Genomic DNA, 13,930 nt, shown 5'->3' with positions numbered 1-13,930 from the left:
AAGGATCACACAAGTGTTTTAACCCTAATTTTGACATTCAGATATGCAGACATTAAACCTACATAATTCTGACATGAGACAAATCGGATCTACTGTGGAGCCCAAGCTGTCTTTAAACACTGGGAAGCCTCTTCACTCACCCCCCAGTACTAGGATTACAGGACCACCCAGCAAAAATCCTGCTCACGTTCACAACGTTAGCATGTATAAGTAATTGTCATACATATATACTTCTACCTTGTTTGTTTGTTTGAGACAGGGTTTTTCTGTGTAGCCCTGGCTGTCCTGGAACTTGCTCTGTAGGCCAGGCTGGCCTTGACCTCAGAGATCCACTGTCTCAGCCTCCCTAGTGCTGGGATTAAGGCTTTGCCACCACCGCCCAGCGTTATACTTCACTCTTTAAATGGTTGCATAGTAAACTGTAGCGTCATTTTATAGATTCAACTACGTATGCAGTACAAATCAACTAGCTGCTTACAAGTTTTTAGCATATAAACATGTCTACAGAAAAGCTTTGGAGGCAAAGTCTCACAATGTGGCCTAAAGTGTCCTCAAACTTCTGGTCCTCCTACTTCTGCCTCTGAGGACTTGGATTATAGGCATGCACTACCACAAACAGCTCTTGAATGTTTCCTTCAGCAGGGTACACTACCTATCATATGCCTGTCATCCCAAGACTGAGGAGGTGGAGATAGAAGGATCTTCAGTTGGAGGCCAAACTGAGTTATATACAAGGAGACCATGTCTCACAGAGGGGAAAACAAAACAAAAAACTTCAAATTATAAATCTGTGTATGTATCTATTCATACAGAACAGATTTAAAAACTTTATATCTAACTGCAAAATTGTTCTAATTACCATACTATGTCAATTTATAATCATATTAACAGTGTGTAAAGATGTCTAATTCTTTATATATACTCTTGGCCATTAGCTAGTTGTTTTTAAAAGTGAGGTTTCCAGGACATTCATTATAAAATGCACATGCTGGTGTCTTACTCTTGAAGAGTCCAGTTTAATGAAGTCTCTCTGTGTGTTGGGAGGCGGGGAGCAGAGTCTAAGTATTTTAAGATCACACCCCAGATGATTCTTGAGGCCGGTCCTCTGTTAGATCATCTCAGTTCCTCACTATATTTATTATACAATTAAGGAATATATCCATAAGGTATCTGAACACGCCCACTAGGTAATAGTGTTATAATAGACAAGCATCTGCAACAAGACCACCTGTCTTGTCAGAAGGTTGGACAAGACCACATCCAAGATGAAGGATTAACGAACAGTCTCTATATGACTGACATCTTCAGCTACAGAGCAAACAGGTTTTTATTCCCTCATTAACTCTGATGAGATGATTTTAGCTGTTTGGAAATATTGTGAAGGCTTCTGAGGCGTAGAGACCAGTTCAATTCTATGGTTAATTAACACTGTCTATCTACCATCTTAGTTCGAGTAGTGTCTAGTACTTACCAAACTCAAACCAGCACAAAAGAGAGGGAAACAAAACCTTACAGTACACCTTTGGGGCCATGTCCATCACTCACACAGCTGCTGTTTGCTCTACTCTAAGTCAACAAATAACACTGCAAACGAATTAATAAAAAGGCAAATGATGGCCAGGTGTGGTAGCACCCATCTTTAAGCCCAGCATTTAGGGAAGGAGAGGCAGGCAGATCTCTGTAAGTTCAAGGCCAGCCTGGTCTACACAGTGAGTTCTAGGACAGCCAGGGCTATTTACGGAGACCATCTAAAAATAAAAATAAAATAAAAAACAACAACAACAACAACAAAAAAAAAAAACCCACAAGGAAATGCGTAGGACTACTAATCCCGCTCCTAGAACTGCTCTCCACTGAGGCAGCAGATGGCAGAGAGCAAGCAGCAGCGTTCTCACTTTCTCAGCATCTCCTCCGGGTCAGGTATTTTATACAGCACGTCATCCACCCTTCATAACAACCTGCTGGGTAGCTAGGTGTTGTGATTCCCATAAAAGAATGTGAAGGTCTGAGTGAGGGGTTAAGTGGCCTGCCTGAACCACAAAGCAAAGGGTAGCCCTGCACTGAATCCAGGCTCCTGTGCCTCTACAGCCAGGTCTTTAGCACTATACTATCTCCTCCCCCAAGCTATCAGTTTCTAGAGAATTCGTTCTTTTTGACCCTGTGCTTTATTCCTGGACAACTGTCAAAACAGCAACTACTCTAATGACTACTTCTGATGTTTAAACAGTGCTTTACAGAGTTCAACATGAAACCCTCCCAGTAACCTTTTCCCAGATATTATCTTATGACAGATGGGGAAGTAGAGGCAGAGAGAATTGAGACAAGTACACACAACTCCGTCAACTGACAGTTCAGCGTCAACTCAGCTGGCTCCAGATCTGTGCCCCAGCTAGCACACTCCATTCACTGGCAGTGCTGAGAAGTGTTAGGAATAATGTCTTAGGATGCAGAGCAGTGATGGAGACATTTCTGCAATGAGATCCTTGACAAAAACATAGAGCTCGCAGCAACAGACATAAGAAGATTCTCCTAGCTGGCTGCAGCTGTCAACCCGGACACAGCCCAGAGTTACCCGAGAGTCTCACTGGGGGACTGCCTCCATTAGACTAGCCTATGGACATGTCTGTGGGCCTCATGGTTCCTGCCCAACTTCCCTCAAAGATGGATGGTGACCTGGAAGTATAAGACGAAACAAACCCTCCCATCCAGATCCAAGTTGCTTTTGGTCATGGTTTTTATCACAGTAATAGAAAAGCAATGTAGAAAGGTATAGACGGATAAATCTTTCCCACCAGCAGGTACCCAAATAACCAGTCAGAGGCTTAACATTAATTACAAACTGTTTGGTCTATGGCTCAGGCTTCTTGCTAGCTAGCTCTTTCATCTCAAATTAATCCATTTCTGTTGATCTATGTTTTGCCACATGGCCGTGGCATTACCAAGTTCTGCTGACATGTTGCTCCTTGGGCGGTAGGCTGACGTCTGCTTGGATTCCACCCTCTCCTCCCTGTATCTCTCTTGGATTTCCCGCCTGGCTCTTATCCTGCCTTACCATAGGGCAAAACAGCTTCTTTATTAACCAATAGTAGCAACACATATTCACAGCTTACAGAAAGACCATCCCACAGCAGAAAGTGTGACTTCTAATTCTAATTCTACCACACATAGAGCACCACACAGATGGAAATAAAAACTTTCGATTGATACTCAACTTAAAGGCATGTTAAATATTCACACTCAATAAGATGCAACCTGTATTTTCAGTTGTGATCACTGTTGTAGATGACATAAGCTTCCAAATGAGTCTCCCAAATCAGTCTCCGTTTTCAGATACACGTATTCAGTCAGACTCACGCTTCTCTACTTTTCACTAATACCAAACAAAAGCTACCACAAATTGTGACGTTTTCCCTTCTCTGGTCCTAACTGCAATGACAAGAGTATTTTTTATAAGTGCCGAGGGTGTTAGGGATCGTACCCGAGGCCTTGTGTACCCTAGCTTTCTCTCTACTACTGAGCTACATTCCTAGTACTAAAGGAAATGGTTTTAAATTGTGTGTGTGTGTGTGTGTGTGTGTGTGTGTGTGTGTGTGTGCGCACCCGTGCGCATACATGTGATTCAAGTACCCATAGAGGCTTCCAGATCCTCTGGGGTTGAAATTACAGGGGGGCTGTGAGCTGCCCAAGTTGGGTTCTGGGAACCAAACTTGGATCGTCCACAAGAGCAGCCACCGCTCCAGCCCCCGATGTGCATTCTCACTTCATCTGCAAACACCTCTGGAAGGCTGCCAAGGCAGATGTGCTTTCGCCTCACTTGCTAGACAACTACACTAAGTACCAGAGATGTAGATTTTCCCAGGGCCACAAGGCTAATTAGTGATTTGGCTTGAAGACTGAATTTCCTGCTTTCTAATCTTGTGTTCTTTTTCACGGTATCTTTGCCAGAGAGAAACTGATGACATAAGAACAACCATACTTTAACCTCAGGAGTCACACATTCCGGACTGGAAGCAGGCCTTTCCCTACTCAACTTGGCTTCCCAACCAATTAGTCACAGCTTCTGCCCTTTTTATTAGCCTTCGTATACTACAAATCATAGAATCATAAGTGATTTTGTCTTTCTTCCCTGTTAAATCACGAAACTAGTTTGAACAAATCCTATAGTTTCTTCTTTACGCTCTGTTTTTTCTGAGACAGTATCTCCCTATGTTGCATCACCACACCTGGTAGTTTCTTCTTTTAAAATCTGATTTATTCTTTGACTTCTAATTTCAAAACACAACCAGCCCTCAGCACCTTATCCTAGACTATAATCATTGACATTTCTAGATATTTTTTGTCTTGTTTTTAACGTAGCCAGGATGACCTGGACTGAATTCTAGGCAAGTTCAGCCTCCCAAATGCTGAGATTAAAGGCAACAGTCACCACACCTGGCTACCTAGATATGTCTTGCCTCTAACTTTTCTTCACAGCAGTTAGAAAACAGTTCTTGAAACTAATTCCAAACTTAAAAACACTCTAGCTTCATAATTTAGCAAATCTCCTCATGCTTTTCAAGGTTTCTGTAACCTTTCCCCCATCAATCCAAACAGCAGGTGCATGAACCAACTTTCCTGAGCATCCACGGAGCCAAATATCTTTAAATTGTGGACTCACTGTCACATTACACTTACTTAACTCTATAAAGCAAATAATATTTCCATTTCACATGAGGAAAGATTTAAAAAGGAATCAAAGGATTTGCTCTCAGTCAACGCAGCCAACAGAAGCTGGCTGAAATGGTGGAGCTGAGATCTCACACGGTACACTCTCTGCAAGTGCCTCCAATGTTCCTCCTATAGAAATGTCTCACTCCCCCCCCTCACACACACACACTCCACTTGTAATCCAAATGCCTGCGGGAAGGCACTCCATATCTCAGCTCTCACTTCTCACTCGATCTAAATGTGTCCTTCCAATCTTCCCTCCCAAAGAAGCCGCATCTGTCAGCTGTCCAAGCAGGAAGCCTCGGAATCACAGTGTCTTATTCGAATAAGACTCGAGTCTTATTCTCTACATATGTAACGCCCACTGTCTACATCATCTCATCTCTTGATGAACTCGCTCAGCTTTCTGACTCCACAGCTCACATTACGGGGTCAATGTGAAACTGCCCCCGAAATGCTCATGTCTTTAAATCCTTGCTTCTCTCCAGGCGGCCTTGTTTTGGTAAGGTGTGTGATTTTTAGAGGGTGCAGTCTACTTGGAGAAAGTCATTCGAGGGAGGATGAGTCTCTCTCTTCCTCCTTGAACTAGCCCTTCCCTCCCCGATCCTTCCACTCCCTAATGCACACACAGCATGGAGTGAAGAGCTAGCTGCTGCATGTTCTTCCCGCCATGAGAGGGGCTGCTCCACCAATGCCTTCTGCACCATGATGAATGCACCCTTTCAAACCATGAGCTAAAATAAACCTTCCTTCCCTTAAGCTGCTGCATGTCAGGCATTTGGTCATAGCAACAAGAAAAGTAACTAACAGAGATACCTGCCCAGCCTCCTACTTCTGCTTCTTCATAGTCGACTTTCCCTTATAACATCTACTCACCTCTTAAAAGCAAGTCCAATCATACAACTTATTCCCTCAAAATCCTTTAACACAACAAGGAAAACGAACCATTACTACAATCAACAACGCTGACTCTCACAAAAGTCATTCTGAAGGCTGTGGGTGTTGCTCCATGAGTTAGTACAGCATTAGCCTAGTGTGGTGGTCTCAAGGAAAATGGCCCCTATAAGTCCATGGGGAGTGGCATTATTAAAGGTGTGGCCTTGCTGGAGGAAGTGTCTCAATGTTTCACATTGGGGGGCGGGCGTTGAGGTTTCAAATGCTCTAGCCAGGCTCAGTGTCTCACTCTCTTCCTGCTGCCTGCAGATCTGGATGTAGCACTCTCAGCTCCTCTCCAGTACCATGTCTACCTGCGTGCTACCATGCTTCCTGCCATGATGACAATGGACTAGACCTCTGAACTGTAAGCCAGCCTCAATTAAATGTTTGCCTTTATAAGAGTTGCTGTGGTCACAGTGTCTCTTCACAGCAATAGAAACCCTAACTATGACACCTAGCGTGCACAAGATTCTGGGTTCTAGCTACAAGTCACAGGTACAGTGAAAAAGAAATGAAGGTACTGTATTCTGTTTAGTGTTTTTGTGTGTGTGGGGGGGGGGTTTGTTGCTGTTGTTTTGAGACAAAGTCTCCCTGTACAGCCTTTACTGCCCTGAAACTATGTAGACCAAGCTGACCTCCAATTCACAGAGACCTACCTGCCTCTGCCTCCCAAGTGCTGGGATTAAAAGAATGCATCACCACACACCTGCCATGGTTTTGTTGTTGCTGCTGTCTACTTTAGTAAGCAGTATTGTTAACACGTAGAAGAGTGTCAACATGGTCATTACCCAGAAGCCTCAGCACCTACCAAGACTGCCCACTGCTACACTCACTGGCCTCTGCGGCTCAGATGTGCCATGTAATCAGTTTTTTTTTTTTAAGACTTATTTTCAAGGTGTATAGGTGTTTGCTTGTGTATATCTGTGCACTACATGTATTCAGTGATCAGAAAAGGGTTTTGCATCCTCAGAAACTGGGGTTACAAAAGATTGTCAGCTGCCATGTGGGTGCTGGGAACTGAAAATGGGTCCTCTGGAAGAGTAACCAGTGCTCTTAGCCAGTGAGCCATCTCTCCAGTGGCCCCGCCCACCCTTTTTGAGACAGGGACTCACTATACACCCGAGTGGGCTTGAAACTGGTCCTCCTGGCTTGAGCCTCTTGGGCGCTGAGACACAGGGATGCCGTGCTATGCTAGACTTGTGAGCAGATTTTTAAAAGTTTTTATTCCTGTGAACATGTTTGTTTGTATGCAGGTAGCTGTGTGAGCGCACACGTGCAAGCATACATACATGTGGAGATGAACAGCCAACATCTGATGTCTTCCTCAATTACCTGCCACCTGATTTTTCGAGACAGTTTCTCATTCACCACAGAGCTCATGACTAGTCAGACAGTAAGCAACAGAATCCTCGTCTCTGCCACCTCAGCACCAGGATTGCAGACGTGTGCTGCTGGACCTGGCTTTTCACGTGGGTGCTGGAGATCTAAACTGGGCTACCATGTGTGTGCCACAAGCACTTTACTGGCTGGACTACCTCCCCAACCTGTAACGACAATTGTTTTAAGTGTGCTGCTTTGCCCGTCTGGACCACTCATCAGCCCCTCAGTGGGGCTTTCTAAGGTCCACCAAACATTCTCCTCAGGAAGCCTACTTTTTCTCCTTTTTGGCCCGTACGTGATATATATTATACAAGGATGAGGATGTTCTCTAAGAAGTCTTCTAATAATTTTCACCCCCACTTACTGAGCTGTATACTCTAGAAGGGACATTCAACACTGTTCTGAATGTTCAATAAATAAATGAATGAAAAGGGCTGGAGAAACGGCTCGGGGGTTGACAGTACTTGTTGCTCTTGCAGAGGACCTGGGTTTGGTTCCTAGCACCCACAGAGCAGTTTGCAACCACCCATAACTCCAGTTTCAGGGGGTCTAACACCTTTGTCTGTCCTTCGAGGACACCAGAATGTGGTACACAGACATACCTGCAGGCACAACACTCATGCACAGACAATAGAGTAATAAATTTAAAAAAAAAAAAATCAGTGATTGAAAGAACCCCGTCTCAGAAGCCTAACTGTTATCTCTCTGTTGCCATTTTCCGGAGCAGACTAGCCTTCCCTCACCCGGAAGCTAACTGCGTGACAGAATGGGATGGGCTCACTGTGAGAGGGAAACCATCAAACACCTGACACCTGTGGATATGATGTCACACCTGCTCTCGCACCAAGTACCAGGGATTCGATGAGGAAGGACAACAGGTAGGGCTGACTCGACACCCTGGAGGAGCTGGGAACCTCAGTCTTTGGGGTTTATGATAAACAGAAGCAATTAAAATTATACAAGCCAAAACACCAAAGTCGGGGTTGGAGATTTAGCTCAGTGGCAGAGCACTTGCCTAGCATGCACAAGGCCCTGGGTTCGGTCCTCAGCTCTGAAAAGAAAAAAAAGGAAAAAACAATAACAAAAAAACCCACCAAAGTTAAAACTGTAAAACTTCCCAAAAAAATACAAGAGAAAATGTTGGGCAAAAGATACAAGCATCGTGGCCCAGGAGAGAAAAAGACAGATAAAATGAACTTCAAAACCATTAAGAAGAGGTAAATGATAGGCAAGAAGAGCACATTTTCAAAGCATGGCTGACAAAGGGCTTTATCTCTGAGACGAGTTTTAAGTTTTGGGGGAGACTGTAAGTTTGAGAGACGTGAACTTCACACTGCTTACAGCTCTGTCTCCAATTGGTAGGTGCATGCAACCCTCAGCCCCCCGAGCGCCTGTGCCACCATGACTAGGAACAACTTCATATTACCCCAGGACATGAGGGCTCACTAAAGGGTTTCAACAAAAAAGACTTAACTGAAACAACAGTTTAGATATGTCACCCTAGATTACTTATTAATTAAAAACAGAATATATATATATATAAAATGGAAACTGCTGTACTTTTCTATTATTTGACAAAGCATGACAACCAGGAAAGCTGATTTAAAAACAAAGGCATTGAACTGGGCTTCTGGTTTCACGGGGCTGCAGTCCATGATGGTGGAGCAAAGGCTTGGAGATGACAGCACCTGAGCTAACACAGAGATCCACAGCAGGAGGAGAGACAAGCCTCCTTCAGTAAGACCACACCTTATCATTCCTAAACAGTTCATCAACTAAGGACCAAGCATCTAAACGCCCGCCCGAGACTCAGGTCTTAATCAAACCACCACGGCGACATGTAACAGCTGCCACTTTAACAAGTGACTAGCAAATACTCACCGCAGTGAGACATCACGATTACATGGCTCTGACTGTGACATGCCAGCACAGCATGATCCTGGAAGTAGTCTTTCCAAGGTTAAGACAAATCGAAGAAATAAAACCTGGGACCTGCAAGCCAGCTCAGCTTAAAGGTGGCTGTGTAAGCCGGACAGCCTGAGTCTGATCCCCAGACCCACATAAGGTGAGGGAGGAAACTGACTCCACCAAGTCTTCTTCTCTCTCTAAACCTGTAAACACACACACACACATACACGTGCATGTGTGTATACATATGTGTAACATCTATGGATATATATAGACAGATATAAAGATACAATCTGCAAGTCCACCGTGTTGTTCGCACGTACATCTGTTAAGGTTTTTTTGTATTGATAACCGCACTGGGGCTCATCTCTGGAGAGAACACTCCCCCTCTTAGCAGTCATTACTTGCCATAGACAGTTTCTAAGAACAGGACCCCCCCTTATTAGCATGTCTATCAGCATCAGCACCGTTTAGGCAGCCATACTGTTGTGTTATCGTGGGCGCAGCTTCCTGGTCTTTTCCAGGAGACACAATCCTTTTTGTTTCTAATCTTGTTTGTGGCGCTGGGGTTGAACACAGGGCCTCCTCACACGTGCTATACTCTACTCTGTCTACGTCCACAGCTGCAGCTAATAATTTTCAGGAGTGTAATAATGCTAATCTGACTTAGAGAATTCCTTATTCTTAGGAAACCCATGTCTTTTTTTTTTTTCTTTTTGTTTTCAGGCAGACTGGGTGTGAGATTTGATTTGGTGGGGTACAGGACAGCACAGTAGAAGCCTGAGGAGTCTGTCACTTGTCAAGGGCACCGTGAGTGGGTTTATACTTGACCCCTCAACCAGGGAACTAATTTGCACTCGCCTCCACCCAGAGCCTCAATCACATGTTCCTTATTCTGCAGTTTGGTATGGATGGACACGACGACCTGGCCACTGTGGTCTGGGGCTCTCCAAAGGCACCACACGTACCTGTCTGGAGCTTAGTTTAAGGACAGCACTGAGATCAGACGCACATGAAACTACCAGGAACACAGCTACCAGGAAACTGTCTCCAAGGTCCCTTAGGGCAGCCTGTACAGGTGACAGGCAGCAGCAAGTACTATCAAGGACGCTGCTGTTCGCAGCCCCTGCATACCAGGCCTCCATCAGAAACCTTAATCTACAGCTTAACTGGCTGTAGATTCTGTAGATTCCTTCCTTCCTTCCTTCCTTCCTTCCTTCCTTCCTTCCTTCCTTCCTTCCTTCCTTCCTTCCTTCCTTCCTTCCTTCCTTCCTTCCTCCCTCCCTCCCTCCCTTCCCTTCCCTTTCTTCTTAATTTGGGGCAGGATCTCATTATGTACTCCTGGCTGGCCTGTAACTCACTGTGTAGATCAGGTAGATTCAGAGATCCACTTGCTTCTGACTCCAGGGCTGAGATTAAAGGCTGATGTCATCATACACAGCACTCCTTTCTAAAGTAGACGTTGAGAAAACAGTTTGGTGGTCACATTTTTATTATGTGTACTCGTATGCACATGTGGGCATGTGTCAGAGGAACCTCTCAGGAGTTGGCTCCCTCCTTCCTTCCACTTATGTTTGCTAACAAGTGCCTTCACCTGATGAGCCATCTGGCTAGTCCACTTTTCTGTTTTGTTTAGACAGGGTATCACTAGCTCTGGCCTGCCTTAACCTCACAAAATCCACCTGCCTCTGCCTCCCTAGTGTTGGGAATAAAAGCACATGTCATCTACACCCAGCAAAAAGTCAGTTTTTGATAATTATTTTTCAAGTTATTTTGGAACTACACGTGTCATCATTCTGTAGTGGCTTTTAGACACAGGACAGCCAGGCACCAACCTGCAAACAGCAGACATGTGGCCTGACGCCAGGATTAGAACCTCACAAGAGGACCGTTCTGTGCCGATGGACACACACTGTTGGCTCAATGCCCAGCTCTAAGACATGTGGACCTATGATTTCAGGCAGCGTTTTCTGGATCTCTCCACCTTCCTTAGATCCTTTTCTAGAGCCCGTGTCTCCCTTGTACAGGGCTGTTGGGAGAATTAAGTTAGTCCACAAAACCCACTTAGGACAGTTCCTGTTGAGGTTCGCCCTCAGCGCCTCTGCCCTATTATTTGACACAATATTGGATATAAAAGAACTAGTCAAAAAGAAAAAAAGAGATCTGACCTAACACATCTACAATGTGTTTTTATTTTTAATTGTATGTGCACGAGTATTTGCCTGCATGTATGTATGTGCATCATATGCATGCCTGATGACCATGGAGGTCAAAAGAGGGTGTCAGATCCCTGAGAACTGGAGTTACAAACTGTTGGGAGCCCCCACATGGGTGCTGGGAACAAGAGCAACAAGTGAGTCACCTCTCCAGCCCTCACAATGTCTTTAGTAAGATTCAATGTGTAAGGCTCATAAACTAGCAGTAAGCAGTGTGAAACAAAAGGTGACCAGGAATCAAACTGTATTGCCACTGTTATTAAAAAAGACATTTGAGGAAGAAAACGAATGTGAAGCAAGGAAGCACTGAGGCCACGAAAGGCAGGCTGGGAAACTTAGGGAGTTTTTCACCCACTGCATTAAAACCACTCTGTACAAATAATTTAACGTTCTGACATCTTTGTGTCCTACATGAACCCCGGCAAGAACAGCAGACTTCAGGTGGGAGTGACCCTGGTGGCAGAGAGCCTGCCTGGTGCGTATAAAGCCATGGGTTTGGTCCCAGCACTATAAATAAATAAACAAACAAACAAACAACGAGTCCTAATTCTTACTACTAAACGTAACAGGGATAACGTACTGGTATAAACAGAAATAAGAGCAGGGCTAGAGAGATGGGTCGGTGGTTCAGAACACTTGTTGCTCCTGCAACTTTGACTCTAGGACCCATGTGGTGACTTTCGACCATCTGAACTCTATTCTATCAGACCTGATGCTCTCTTCTCACCTCTGCGGGCACCAGACACGCAGGTATTCTGCATACACACACATAAACAAAACATTCATACACAGAATGTAAATGTTTCTACATTGTTGTAAATAGTTAATATCACCAATAATTAACCTTTAGCAGTTTACTATGTATCAACACTCTCCTCAATGTTCTTGGGTTTTTGTTGTTGTTGTTGTTTGTTTTTTTCTTGGTTTTTTGAGACAGGGTTTCTCTGTGTAACAGCCCTGGCTGTCCTAGAACTTGCTCTGTAGACCAGGCTGGCCTCGAACTCAGAGAGATCTGCCTGCCTCTGCATCCCGAGTGCTGGAATTAAAGGTGTGCGCCACCACTGCCTGAACCCTAAATGTTTTATATTTGTTACATGATTTAAGTACTCCCCAAATACTTCTCTATAAAAATATTATTATTATCCACACTATTCAAATGAAAAGCCAAGACCATAGTCCCACATACAGTAAAAATAGGTTTCAAATACACGCTTTGGTCAATAACCTCAGCTCTTAAAGAGTAATTTCCCCCAGTTCTTCAATATGTGAAGTAAGTAACAAAAAAGCGATATTCCCTCCTGCACATTTCCCACTCTCCTTCCCAGAGCTGAGCCTTCGGTGGCAGACTAAACAACTGCACTGCTCTTCTAGCCATTGTAATCTATACTTCCTTTGGAGACAGGGACCTTAAACTTCCAACCCTCCTGCCTCCACCTCCTCAGTGGCAGTATTACCACCATATCTGATTTTACACTGAGCTGGGGATCAAACCTTGTGCTCTGTGTGTGTGCTAAGCAAGTACTCTACTAAGTGATCTATAACCCTAACCCTGTAATCTGTACTTTGTTTTTTTTAATATACAGTGTTCTGTCTGCATGTATGCCTGCAGGCCAGAAGAGGGCACCAGATCTCATTACAGATGGTTGTGAGCCACCATGTGGGTGCTGGGAATTGAACTCTCAGGTCCTCTGGAAGAGCAATCAGAACTCTTTAACTGCTGAGCCATCTCTCCAGCCCTGTAATCTGTACTTTTACTGTACTTTTAAGTAAATAAAATTGCTACATAATTTCTGATAAATTCTTCCTTTTATCAAAGTTTAAAGGGGGGGGGCCTCTGGTAAGATGGTAAAGGCCCTTCTACCAAGCTCGATGACACCAGTTTCGATCCCTGGAACACAGAGTGGGTGAAGAAACCTGATAGCTCCAAGTTGTCCTTTGGCCCTAGACTGCACACGTACATCAGGACGCACTCATGCCCACACACGTGCTAACTAAATAAACACACTCTTCTCTTGAAGGCAGAGAGCTGGTAAAGCAGCTCAGTCAGGAAAGGGCTTGCTGGGCAAACTTGAGGCCTGAGTCTGCGCCCCAAGACCCATTTACAAAGCAGAACACAGTGGCGTACTGGGGAGGGGACCGCTGGACCCCAAGGGCTTGCTGGCCTGCAGACCTAGCCGAATTGATGAGCTCCAAGTCCAGGAGGACTTGTCTCAGTTTTGTTTTTGTTTTTGAGAGAGCATTGAGGATGACACTGATGTTGACCTTTGGCTTCCACATCATATACATTAAACACACACACACACACACACACACACACACACACACACACACATCATATACACTAAACACACACACACACTAAAGATAAACTTGATGAACGCTATTTTTTTTTATAATTTATGTTCATTAGCATTTAACCTGCATGTATGTCTGTGTGAGGGTGTTGGATCTCCTGGAACTGGAGTTACAGACAAATGTGTGCTGCCATGTGGGTGCTGGGAATTGAACTCAGATCCTTTAGAAGAGCAGTCAAGGTTATTTTTTGTTTTGTTTTGTTTGAGACAGGGTTTCTCTGTGTAATCGCTCTAGCTGTCCTGAAACTCTGTAGACTAGGCTGGTCTCAAATGCCTCTGCCTCCTGAATGTTGGGATTAAAGGTGTGCGGCGCCGCCGCTGCCGCCCCTCCCACGCCCACCTCACCCTCTCACCCTCCCACCCCCCACCCCGGCTGCAGCCAGTGCTCTTAACCACTGAGCAATCTCTCCAGCCCCTTGATGAATGCTT

At 44.7% G+C, this 13,930-nt stretch overlaps 1 protein-coding gene and 1 non-coding gene across 2 annotated transcripts in view; both read right to left on the bottom strand.

Annotated features, from left to right (window-relative positions):
• Nucleotides 1–13,930, bottom strand: part of Nsd3 (nuclear receptor binding SET domain protein 3) — a 111,027-nt gene that overhangs the window by 74,129 nt on the left and 22,968 nt on the right.
• On the bottom strand, nucleotides 9,974–10,110 carry LOC114681368. Its single transcript, XR_003732896.1, has one exon. It is a non-coding gene; the product is annotated as a small nucleolar RNA SNORA70 (small nucleolar RNA).

This window comes from Peromyscus leucopus, chromosome 17 (assembly GCF_004664715.2).
Source record: "Peromyscus leucopus breed LL Stock chromosome 17, UCI_PerLeu_2.1, whole genome shotgun sequence".
NCBI lineage: Eukaryota > Metazoa > Chordata > Mammalia > Rodentia > Cricetidae > Peromyscus > Peromyscus leucopus.
The sequence above is the reverse complement of the archived record's forward strand: the minus strand, read 5'-3'. Positions and strand labels throughout refer to the sequence as shown.